The sequence below is a fragment of the Dioscorea cayenensis genome, chromosome 2 (genome assembly GCF_009730915.1).
Source record: "Dioscorea cayenensis subsp. rotundata cultivar TDr96_F1 chromosome 2, TDr96_F1_v2_PseudoChromosome.rev07_lg8_w22 25.fasta, whole genome shotgun sequence".
NCBI classification, from domain to species: domain Eukaryota; kingdom Viridiplantae; phylum Streptophyta; class Magnoliopsida; order Dioscoreales; family Dioscoreaceae; genus Dioscorea; species Dioscorea cayenensis.
In genome coordinates this window covers 1811927-1825084 of record NC_052472.1, presented here as the reverse complement: position 1 = coordinate 1825084, position 13158 = coordinate 1811927, and the positions used below count along the sequence as shown (strand labels likewise).

Genomic DNA, 13158 nt, shown 5'->3' with positions numbered 1-13158 from the left:
AGGAGGATGAGGACGACGAGGAGTGGTTGTCCATGGGAAGGGTTCTTCCTTGCCATTTATGGTGTGAAGTCCACAAGCAGGTTGACGCTTCATATCCGAGAAAAAAGTGAAACGCACAGTGGACCGAGATTGACTGATCAACGAATGGGTGTTCGGATATTTATGTTACCGTGAATTAATGCCGTCATTAATTCTTATGCACGGGATACCATAACCTTGCCACCTGCCACCTGCCAACACTTCAATTCAAACGAAAAAGATCAATATTTTACGCAGAGACTTTGAGAATTTACATGTTAATATAAATAGTTAAACAGCTAAAGATAAATTTAAACGGAGACGACAATTATTAAACAAATTTGTAATATATTTAAACAAATAATAGCAAAGAGTTAAACAGTATTTAAAATATACAACTAGATAACCATAAACGAGAAGAACTACCATAAACGAGAAGAACTTTACAACGAAATGAACTCGTTTTCAGTAGGATTCGACAATGGCACATCGTCTGTCTCGACAACAAGATCGACTACAGCTCATTTGAAGATGGAGTGCACTTGACCAATCCGATGGAAAACAACTTCATTTTCTGTTGGAGAAGCAAATTTATATATTTCGGGTATGATAAACTTCACCCAGACTTGTTTTCTGAAACAGATTTACATCTATCATTACCACAAAAACCCTCCATAATAAACACCCGCAGAATGGTCAAACTGATAGCAACGAAGAGATTCTCACCGTATTACGAAACCGGCAGAACTGAAGTCGAACAAACCAAATGAGGAAAAATGAGGAGAAGAACAAGATGTAATGCAACTTCTAGGCATTGTCTATCAGAAACCAAGCAGAAGACCCTTGAAAAGGTTGGACATGATGTGATTTGGCGCTTTTTATTCCCACCATTTTCAAGGGCAAAAACGGGATTTCACAACATGGACCCATTTGAAGTGAACGGTAGGGGGTAATAGGGAAGTTAAACACTAACGGAAGGGATGTCCGGGGGTGTGTAAAAGTAAGAGGGGGTTTTTGGGAAGTTTGAAAATTACGATGGGTGAACAGTAATTTTCCCTAATTATAAATGGTTAAGAAAAAAGTTGTTCCTGCCATAAAATTTAAGTTTATCAATTAAATTTCAATAAAAAATGTCACAAGTTTTTTTTTTTGTTTTATTAGCAAAATACAATGCTATACATTAGTAAACCACTTAAAATACTTGATTATAAAATATTAATTAATTAAAACTTTTCTCATTAGTAAATTCCTTTATCCATAGACATTTGCATAATTCTTAATAATATTTAATAATATTTTTATTAATATATCATTTAAATTGTATAAAAATTTATTTTACTTATAAAATAATATTTCAATATTTACTTGAAAACAAAAAATTTAAAAATATTTCTCAAAATTTAACAAAAATTGACCAATGTGAATCTTTGCAATGTAATAATGATTTTTTAAATATAATCAAAATATTGATACATAATATATGTATATATCTATTCTGTCTCTCAACCATCTGTTCTTAAGACTAGGAACCAAAAATACTATAAGGGGTAGGTCTCTAAGTACTTTTTGCACATACAAAAATTCTTACTCGAACTTATTGCTTAACAACCCAAAGTCCCTACCATTTAACAGACTTTGTTGATATTGGTTCATAATAGTTGAAATTTATAAAAAATTATATTAAAAAAATTTATTGATGCCAAACATGCTAGAAAGATTATATTAAAAAAAATATTGATTCCCATTCACGACCTACCTTCCTTCCGGCCATTGACATAAGTTTTAATGATAGATTGAGCGCCATTAGAATTTTAATTACGGTGGTCCTGTGAAGTTGATGTAAAATGAGAGACACATTGGTGGAAGTAATTCACAAGATCGAGTGTTCATATTGCTTTGTCAAAAGGTTGGTTCGTCGATTTTAATTTTGACTATTATTGGATGAGAGGAACATGGGATGTTAATATCAGCAACACTTGAAATAGTTGCCCAAGTTAAGTGATATGGCAGCCCATCTCATTCTCCTTTATTCTTCATGCCAATTAAACTCTGAAATTGCAAATATAACACTGAAAAGAATTTTATTTTATAGTTTCTTTTTGAAACATTATGGTTCTTATTATTATAGCATGGAGTGCCATAAGAATTTTAAATGGGTGGTGACGTGATGTTCATGTAAAATGAAAGCATAGCATGGTGGAAATATTTCACGACATTGAATCTTCATTGCTGTACCAAAGAGGTTGGTTTTTTGCTTTTAATGTTCTTTTATTGGATGAGATTAATATGAAGTACGACCTAGGCAACTAACAAAATCGTTCTCCTAAGTTCCTAACAAAGTGAGATGGAAGCCCATTTTGTTATTCTTGGCTGTTCATCCCAATTAACTTTGGTTCGTTAGTAGATGTCAGATAAATCTAATGCCCCAAATGAAACCCCGAAATTACAAACACAACCTCAAAAAGAATTTTGTCTTATGTTTTTCTCAAAAAAAATAAAAAATAAAAAATTGTCTTATGTGTAGTTTTGAAATATTTTGGTTATTATATATATACTATTTTCTTAATTAACTATGGTCATTACTCTAAGGGGCCGTTTGGTTAGCGGTAATGATATATTACCACGTAACGAGATTACCGTGGTAATAAGATTGGGAATGTTATATGCCTAGGAATGTTGTGGTAATTCATGATAACCATGTTTGGTTGCAAACTCATGTTACATAGTAATAAACTTGGTAATATTCTAAATTTCCCAAAATACCCTTGTGTCTACTATTTTATGCAAGTTTAAATTTAAAATAAAATAAAATTTTGGATAAAAATTAAATTTTCGAAGCTAAACATATTCCAAAAATAATGTTATTTAAATTTAATTTTTTTTATCCAACAAATAAAGTATAAAAATTATTATATTTAAACAAAAGACATATTTGTCCAAAAAATATTTCAGATTACCACCCACTTGGTAATCCAACATAGCCACCTATTTTGGTGGTAATGGGATTACCAAGTTTCTTGGTAATCTTCCAAGATTAGTAATCACAGATTACCAGCAATATTACCACCACTAATAATCCAAACATGGTAATGTGAAAAGATTACCACGTAACAGGCAGTAATGTTTTCACATTACCGCCAACCAAACGGCTCCTAAATTATTAAATTGTCTTGAAGAAGTTTTAACTCCTCCAGCGGAACATTGAAATTTGTCTTCAATCAAATTAGTTTTCTGAGAGTATATTAATATAATTTTAGTATACTTAAAATAAAAAAAATATACGTAACAAAGTGCATATATAACTTGTTATGATTTTAGTTGCTAGATACTAATTTGGGGTTGCATGAGTAATCATCCGATATGAGAAATTGAATCTTTAGATATATAACTTAATATGATTTAAGTTGCCAGTTAGATACTAATTTGGATTTGGATGGTTGTGAGAAATTGAATCTTTAGAGGTGGCAAAATTAAGATGATTAAAACAAAAGGCTTTGAAAAGCATCATGATCAATGTAAGGGATTTCACATCTAAAAGTCCATAACCAATATTATAATTCATATTTCTTTCTCTCCAATTTTTTTGTTGTTGTTATCTGATAGGGACTAAGATCACCTATTAAAAGCAGGGTTATTGATCTACGAGGAAATAGGGAATATTAGTATTGATTCACAGCTTAACTAAAGTTTAAGTGTTAAGTCTAGAATAGAAGCTAAGAACTAAAGCAAAAATAAAATCACAAAGTCAAGCATAGAAGAAAGGCATTCGGGCATAGATTTTCCCTAAAGCTTGGTTAGGCTCCAAACAAGATTACAGTGGATTTTGCAATACATTTGAATTGAGAGAGTTATTAAATCATATGCTCCTTTTCTCAAGGTGAACAATAACTAGTTCCATATGGCATTTATTACTTGGTGAACTCTATCAAGAGATAACACGGATTTAGTGAATACCAATCCCTATCTTGAGGCTATTGACTCTAATTCCATACAAGGCATGATTTGAATCTCTTCCTAATACTTGCCCTCTATGATTGCATTATGATAGAAAACCTAACATCAACTCACTCGAAAGAACCACAGGTAAAGAAATCTCAATCGTAAAATGCCCAATTTCTAGGTGAACTTGTGATTCGGTTCAATTGTGGTACATCTATACTAGGTAGATCTCTCAATTTATTACACAAGTATATCAATCATGAAGCTCCTATCATTTGCTATAATAGAGTTCAAAACAAGAAATTACACACATTTGAATTCAACATGAATGTATTACAATAGATTAATCAATACAAACTTCAAACTCTACAACCATTGTTATAATAAGGTAAACCCTTGGTTCTATCCATGCCAAACACCATGATGTTTAATTCTCCATTAGAGGCGGAAAAAATCATACAATCCAATTAATACGAAAAAGGCAATTATAAACATTAAAACTCCCTCTAAGCTTTGTCACCTCGGAGTGCTAGTGAATCTTCCAAAAATCTTCCACAAACGGTGCCAAAAAACTAGCCTCAATAGCTCATATGATGACCTAGATCATGGATGAAGCCCTCCAAGTCATTGGATTGCTAGAGAAAGGCCTAGCATTGTTTCTCCGCTCCTTCCTTTACTCATTTGCTAAAAGTTTGTCCTAAAACCCTCAGTAAAATCTTTTATATTTTACTCATTACGAGCACCTTATGACGTAAGAGCAACGGTATAAGGAGCTATGGTCGCGTGCCTTATGGGTATTTTACGGTAGTAAGCTTTGCATGTAAGGTCTTTTGTCTTGGTGTTATGGTCCAGTTTGGACCGCCTCTGTAACAAAATCATGGTTTTGTGACATTTGTCATATGTCATAAAATTGCCAAAAACCATTGGAATAGCAACTCTATATTGACTTTTGCAACAAAGGTCAATTATATGTTGCAATTGGCACAATCGATTTACTTTGTTATGATATTTCCAAGAAACTTCGGTACCTATATATTCTGATATTTATTATGATATTTTCCTAACATTTGTAAATAGTCTCAATATGGATTTTATTCCAACATTTGTATATGGCTTGAGCAACACTACTTTTATTTTGTACAATATTTGCAGATGTGGCCACAAATTTTTGTCACATAATTTTGCAATATTGCAATATTTATAATTGTTGTTATATAGATTGTATAGTAACATTTGTTATAGGTCTCTTAAATTAGTTATATTGACATTTTGTAAACATTGGTTAATTAAACAAAATAGCAATTGTGAATCTTAATTTAAGTCGATATTTATAGATGTTGGTAAAAGTTATTCATCGTATCTAATCTTAAAATTAAATATCATTTATAAATATTGGAACAAGAATTATTTAGTAATATTTGTCAAGTTTCTATTAAAAGTCTTATGTTGGCATATCATAATTGTTGTTTTAATTATATAGTATTTGTGGATAACAACGAAATGCAACATTCCCAAATGCCGAAAAAATATTATATAATTTTTCACGAAACTAATTTGAATATTATTTATATACAATTTAATAGTTAAATATGAGATTATGAGATAAAATTTAAATTCTATAAAATTAATTTACATAATTTAATAAAATAATAATGAAAACTATTCATCAAAAATTTAAAAACCCCACATAGCACTAAAGCACTAATTAAAATAATGTCAACATGATCTACAATTTTTTTTAAAAAATAGCTTTCAAACATTATGATAAAGCTAAGGCTTCAATCCTCGAAATTCTTTTAAATTTATTATGGTGATTTCTTATATGCAAAATAAAATATACAAAAACATCAACGGATATATAAATCAATTGATAAAAAAAGTGATTAACAAATAATAAAATTTATAATTTTAAAATTTTAGAAATATAATTAGATGACATTATCAAATTCATACTATCAAATATCAATCGGATCATTATCACTATAATGAAATTGAGGAGTAGTAGGTAATTGAGACAATGACTACTTCTAGCATCTTTGACCAATGACAGTTTTTATATTTAATAAAATTAAGGTAATATAATATTAAATAATTAAATTAAATTAAATATAAGCATTTTTAATATATTGGAATCAATAATACAAATTTGAAATATAAAAAAAAAATCTATGTGGAGGATATATATAATTTGCATAAAAAAGAATAACTACTTTTATATAAATGGAGAATATATTATTTGTCAATGTTTATCTATGTGTGTGTGTGTGTGTCATAACCATAATAAGAACCCTTAAAAAATTTAATAAAGGATGAAATATAATACTTGAACAAAGCTATGTATGTCATAACAGTAACGATAACCCTATAAAAAATAAAAATTAGGCAAGGGGAAAATTGTAAAACTTCACCAAAGCTATGTTTACCTCATTAAGTGTAACAAGAACCCTATAAAAAAATTGTAAAACTTCAACAAAACAAAGGTTAAATAAAAAAAAAAAAAAAAGGCTTTCTTAAGGATTGAAGCCTTGGATTCATACCATCACCACCCCATCATCACATCGGCAAGGAGAAAAGTCAAAACATATTTTAATTTTCAACAAAAAGAGTTATTTTGTAAATATCATCCCAATTAAAATCCTCATACCATTTTATAACAAAAACAAATTTAAAAATTAATCATCAATCAATCATCCACCAAAATAAAAAATAAATTATATATTTAAATAATATTGCAAGAAAACAATGCAAAAATATACTATGGTATGAAGAAAAATAGAAATATTTACTTTATCTTTTTGAAAACAACTTAACTTTTGGTCTTTTGCTCTATTAGGGTTTTTTTTCTTGTCTTATAGATCTTGTATATATAAGCTGCGTAGGTTTTGGCGCTCTTAAAAAAAAAATTGCCGCCTAATTTTTGGCAAACTTGAAATTCAAAATATTACACTTTTTATTTCTCCTTAAATATTTGCTTCCTTTTATTTAAAACTATCTTTCATTATGTTTTTATAAAATGTATATATCCTAAATTAAAATGATGTTTTCAAATATGTCATAACAAATTAATGCAATAAAAGGCATATTGAATTATAATAGTTGTTACATATGTCATAATAAGCGTCTTAAGAAATAATATTGTACCAACACTTCTTTGAATGGCCCTAAAATCTTCAAATGTATCGCAAAATAGAAACCTCTTTTTTCTTTAAGTAGAAATATTATTATAAACTTAGGAACAAATAAAAGTATACGAACATTAATTACAATTATCTCTTAAATGTTATTTTAATGATTTTTTAGTAACATTTTCCAAAATTGTTGCTTCAAAAATGCCACAACAAGCCTTTTTTTATTGTAGTAATGCAAGCGCAGGACCATAGGCCTCTCTTGATGGTGCTAACGACCTCCTTTACTCCCATATGTCCTTCCCTTAAACTCCTCTAGATTAACATTATGACTCGGGTTATGGGTGTAAGTCCTGCCCATAATCCCCTCTATTGGGTAATTATGCTCTTGCTTACGATTATAAGCATACTAACAGCGCCCTTTTGTGTGTGAACCACAAGTGCACGGGTTTGTCGAAGTAATAATACCCTGGTGAGTGGGTAGTCATATCCATAGGGAATAGTGATCAGAAACACAAAGATTACTATTTAACTAGAATGAAGATGAATCGATAGTGGTGTGAACAAAATCAATGAAAATAGAAATAAGAAAAGAAGAAGAAGGCACAGGTAAATGCTAAGAGAGGCAATCGACAGAAAGTGGGGCACCAGGATATTGCTTACCCTAGAGCTAGTGTTTCAAAGTGCAAGACCAACCATTATGTCTCTCAACTGATTCTTAATGAGTCGTGGAAATTCTAAAACACATGGTCCCAAACTTAAGGTCAACCGTGACTAACCCTAGACTATGCCTCGGTGGAGAAATCGCTCAGTCTCGAAGCCTCACATTGTGCAAGGTTGCTTAAAACTCTATGGACTCCAAGTGATAAACCCTATTTCCTTATATAGATCTAAACCTTTGGTTTAGGCGAAAGACCCCTAGTCACAATTAAGCTCTAGATATTAAGGATTACTTCAATGCTTTACTCTATTGCTTGCGCAACTAAGCACCAGCGGAGTTCGTCTCCTAGCACTTCACTCTATTATGACCGCAAAGAACTTTTGGAACGTGGAGATAGGATTAATCACACTGGAGGGGTAAGGGGACGTTCCGCTACCTCTCGATTCACGCTCTTGACCCTTTCTGATCTTGCTTTGTCTAACCCTCATGGTGTGTCACTCAATCACAAGGGTTACCAATGTAGACTCTCACCCTAGTGTCACTCTGAGGGAAAATCCATTTAACAATCATTGAAGATTGGAACTCAATTAAAGACATCAATTAAAGAAACATAATAGAAAGGTCAAAGAAACAATATCATCCTAGGGTTTACAAGTCCAAGTACCCACTAGTGATTTAGCTCCTATAAGTAAAAGCATGCAATCCATAAGTAAAACCCCCTTGGTATTCGTGTCGATGGTCTTGTGGAGTGGCCACGTCTTCTCCAAAGATTCCCTCATCAAGCCTAGGGCACACCTCGCCGAATCGATGCCGATGAAAGCATCCCTAATAACTTTCTTCTGAAGGAACGCGGTGTTAAAAGCCGTAGAACCACTCCAAAAGCCTTGCCAAAGTCTCTCTAAACCCTAGCCGAGAGCGCCCCCAAAGATGTTGAAGAGATGGGCAAAAGATGGGAAAAAAGTTCTCAAAACGGGCTAAAATCGTGACTTAAATACGCTGGAATTGGGCATCTACACCACTCTCTCGTGTGAATCTACAGGAATCGATTTTTCAGGAACCTATGAACAGTAACTTCTGCAGTAATTTATTACAACGATTTGCTATAGTACCTGCTATAGTACTCCGCCAAAATACTCCCGAATCCACACTTTTATCGAGACCACATGAACATGCACACATCCATGTGGTAGATCGCGTTGCATCTTCAATAAAATCACATTTGACGACAATCTTGCTAGCATTGCACAAGTCGGAACACATGAGTGTGACTGCCTTTGTGCCCCTCTAACTTGCATGTTCATTCAAGCTTAACGGAGGTTGGCACACACTCATATGTCTTTGAGCACAACTTATGTCTTCATGTTTGTTTACTGAAAAATTTCATCAACAACATGCATTCACGATTTACTTTGGCTTCTTTCTTCTACAATTGTCTCCACAACCCTACATGCACAAAAGTAACACAAATGCACATGTATGAACGATAAAATCTGAGAAAAGTAATGCTCATTGTAAGAAAATAATACTTCGTATTACTATTACAGAAGCACTTATCAAACTCCCCCACACTTAAGCTTTTTCTTGTTATCAAGCAAAAATAAAACATTGAAATATAAAAGGAGGAGATCTCAAAAGTGCTTGGCCTTAGGTTCACCAAAGCATACAAGGGAAGCATTCTACAAGTAAGAAAAATTTAAACACCAAATACGAAAAATCATTACTCTAGCTAAAAACTTGAATAAGCAAGAACAACCCGAAATCGTGTAAGTGTATGTGTGAACTCACTCAAGTCAACCCAACGTATACTCCTCAAAGCTCTAAGTTAGAGGCACTTATTTATGTACAAAAAGAAAGAAAAGAGGTGGTGGTAGTAGCTTCACACATCCTCTAAGGTAGCTTTTTCCGAAGCGACCGCTAGGGTGGCTTTCACACTTTCGAGGTGGTAGCTTTTTCTACCATGGCAATACTTTCACTCATCCCATGATATATCTCTTTTTCTCATTAGGGCATAACTAGTATCCGACTTATGAGAGTAGCTTCATACTTCATAGGAGGTAGCTCTTTCTACCCCCAATGCGCAAAGAAAACAAGCATATATATATATTTTTTTTCTTTTCATTCAAACAATTTTTTTTGAAGAAACTAACAACAAAGAGTAACTAAACTAGTCCCTTAAAATCCAAACTTGAGTTTCTACAAGGTTTAATGAGCGAGTAGTGCAACAAGTATCAATCGGGCAAAAATTCCTAAAAATCCAAATAAAAACTAGAGCATGAGCAAATTCAATGTTATAAATTCTCCTAAACTTAAGAATACAACCATTGCAACTAAGGTGAACCGTCATTGGTTACATGAGCATATACAATAAAAGCATATATATAAAACATGTTAATAAGTGCTTGTGTATTTTTAGTATGAAGTATTCTTTTCTTACAATTAGCATTACTTTTCTCAGATTTATCGCTTATATATGTGTATTTATGTTACTTTTGTGCATGTAGGGTTGTGGAGAAAAGTATGGAAGAAAGAAGCCAAAGTAGATCGTGAATGCACATTGTTGATGAAATCTTGGAGTGAACGAACGTGAAGACACAAGTTGTGCTCAAAGACATATGAGTGTGTGCCAACCTTCGCTGTGCTCGAGTTAACAAGCAAATCGGAGGGGCACAAAGGTAGTCATTCTCATGTGTTCCGACTTGTGCAATGCTAGCAAGATTGTCGTCAAATGTGATTTTGTTAAAGAAGCAACGTGATCTACCGCATGAATGTGTGCCCATTCATGTGGTCTCGATGAAAAGTGTGAATTCTGGAGTATTTTGCAGAGTTCTGTAGCAAATCACTGTAGCAATCACTGTTCACAGGCCGCTGAAAAATCAATTCCTACATATTCACATGGGTGTGTGGAAATTCCACAAGCCCGTGTGGATGCCTGATTCCAGCCCTATTTAAGTCACGATTTCAGCCTGTTTGGAGGATCTTTTTTTTCAATATTTTGTCCATCTCTTCACCATCTTTAGAAGCACTCGTGGCTAGGGTTTAGAGGGGCTTTGGCAAGGCTTTTGGAGTGGTTCTAAGGAAGGGAGTTATTGGGGGAGCTTTCATCAGCATCGATTCAGCGAGGTGCCCAAGGCTTGATGAGGGAACCTTTGGAGAAGACGCGGAGGCCACTCCACAAGACCATCGACACAAATACCAAGGTTTTTTACTTATGGATTGCATGCTTTTACTTTAGATTTTATTAATGGTTGTATCTTGCTCCATGGAGAGCTAAACCACTAGTCGGTACTTGGACTTGTAAACCCTAGAATGATGTTGTTTCTTTGACCTTTCTATTATGTTTCTTTAATTGATGTCTTTAATTGAGTTCCAATCTTCAATGCTTATTGAATGGGTTTGCCCTTAGAATGACACTAGGGTTAAGAGCCTACATTGGTAATCTTTGCGAGTGAGTGACATACCATGAGCATTAAACAAAGCAAGATTGGAGAGGGTTGATAGGGTGAGTCGAGAGGTAGCGGGATGTTCCCTTTCTCCTTCGGTGTGATTTATTCTACCTCCGTGTTCCAAGAGTTCTTTGTGGTCACAATAAAGTGAAGTACTAAGAGAGGAACTCTGCTGGGGCTTAGTTGCGTAAGCAACAGAGTGAAGCTTTGAAGTAATCCTTAGTGCTAGGGCTTAATTGTAACTAGGGGTCTTTCGCCTGTACTAAAGGATTAGATATATGTTAGGGAATAAGATTTATCACTTGGAGTCCGTAGAGCTTTAAGCAACTTTGCACAATGTAAGGTGGTGAGACTAAGCGATTTCTGCACCGGGGCATAGTGTAGGGTTAGTCATGGTTGACCTTAGGGTTGGAACCATGTATTTGAAAATTTTCACGACTCATTAAGCATCATTTAGGAGGCATAATAGTTGATTTTGCACTTGAAGCAATAGTCCTAGGAGATCAATGTCCGGGTGCCCCACTTTCTATCAATTGCATGTCCTCTCATTTTTTATAGCATCTCTCTTTCTTGTTCTTTTTATTTCTTTTCATATTGATATTGTTCACACTGCTATCGATCCATCTTCACTTTAGCTAAATAGCAATCCTTATGTTTTTTTATCACTATTCCCTGTGGATATGACTACCCACTCACCAAGGTATTATTACTTTGACAAACCTGTGCACTTGCGGTTCATACGCAAAAGGGCGTTTGTCAAGCTTTTGGCACCGTTGCCGGGGGATAGGCGTTTTAGAAACACTTTGCACTTTGCTATTTTAGCTATTCACCATTTATTCTATTTCATATTTTCTTATTCTTCCATCTTTCTGATTTGATTTTCTTACTTTGGTTGCAGCTCTAGGTTATGACTTGAGGGAATCCTTTGATATTGGTTGAAGGAGATCTTGAACTTAAACAAACACTTTATAGAAGGGGAAAAGAACCTATGCAAGAACAGTCAAATCAAGCTGAGGTAGAAGGTTAAGGGTCAGGTAATATGGCAGAATAGAATGAGTAGTAGAGAACACTATCAGATTATGCTAGACCCGCAGTTTTGGGCACATAGTCTAGTATTGTGAGGCCACTGATTACAGTTCAAAATTTTGAGCTAAAGCCAGCATTCATCCAGATGATACAACAGTTAGTACAGTTTAATAATTTGGCCGATGAGGATCCGAACAACCACATCGAAAGCTTCTTGGAAGTGTGCAACATGCTTAAGATAAATGGAGTTGCGAATGATGCTATCAGATTGAGGGCCTTCCCATTTTCCTTGAAGGGGAGAGCAAAGCAGTGGCTACATTCATTACCTATTGCATCAATTACTACTTGGGAGGAGATGGTAGAAGCTTTTCTTGCCCGATATTTCCCTCCTATAAAATCTGCGAAGCTCAGGAATGAAATATACTCCTTTGTACAAGCGAAATTGGAGTCTATTTTTGAGACATGGGATAGGTTCAAGGAGCTCCCGTGGAAATGTCCTCAACATGAATTCCCCGAGTGGATGATTGACACACCCCTTGCTTGTGACCCACAAGTGCACGGGTTTGCCGAAGTAATAATACTCCGGTAAGTGGGTAGTGATTAGAAACACAAAGATTGCTATTTAACTAAAGTGAAGATGAATAAATAGTGGTATGAATAAAATATATATGAAAAGAACTAAAGAAAATAAGAAAGAGAGACGCAATTAGATGAGAGAAAAGGCAATTGATAGAAAGTGGGGCATTCGGACATTGCTCCCCCTAGGACTATTGTTCCAAGTTCAATACCAATCATTATACCTCCTAACTGATGTCTAATGAGTTGTGGATATCCTTAAACACAAGATCCCAAAGCTTAAGTTCAACCGTGACTAACCTTATACTATGCCCAGTTGAGAAATCTCTCAGTCTCGATAACTCACACTATGGTAAGTTGCTTTAGGCTC

At 33.9% G+C, this 13158-nt stretch overlaps 1 non-coding gene across 1 annotated transcript; it reads right to left on the bottom strand.

Moving 5' to 3' along the window:
- Window positions 1-12615: 12615 nt before the first annotated feature.
- On the bottom strand, window positions 12616-12722 carry LOC120282011. Its single transcript, XR_005542869.1, has one exon. It is a non-coding gene; the product is annotated as a small nucleolar RNA R71 (small nucleolar RNA).
- Between the last annotated feature and the right edge of the window lie 436 nt (window positions 12723-13158).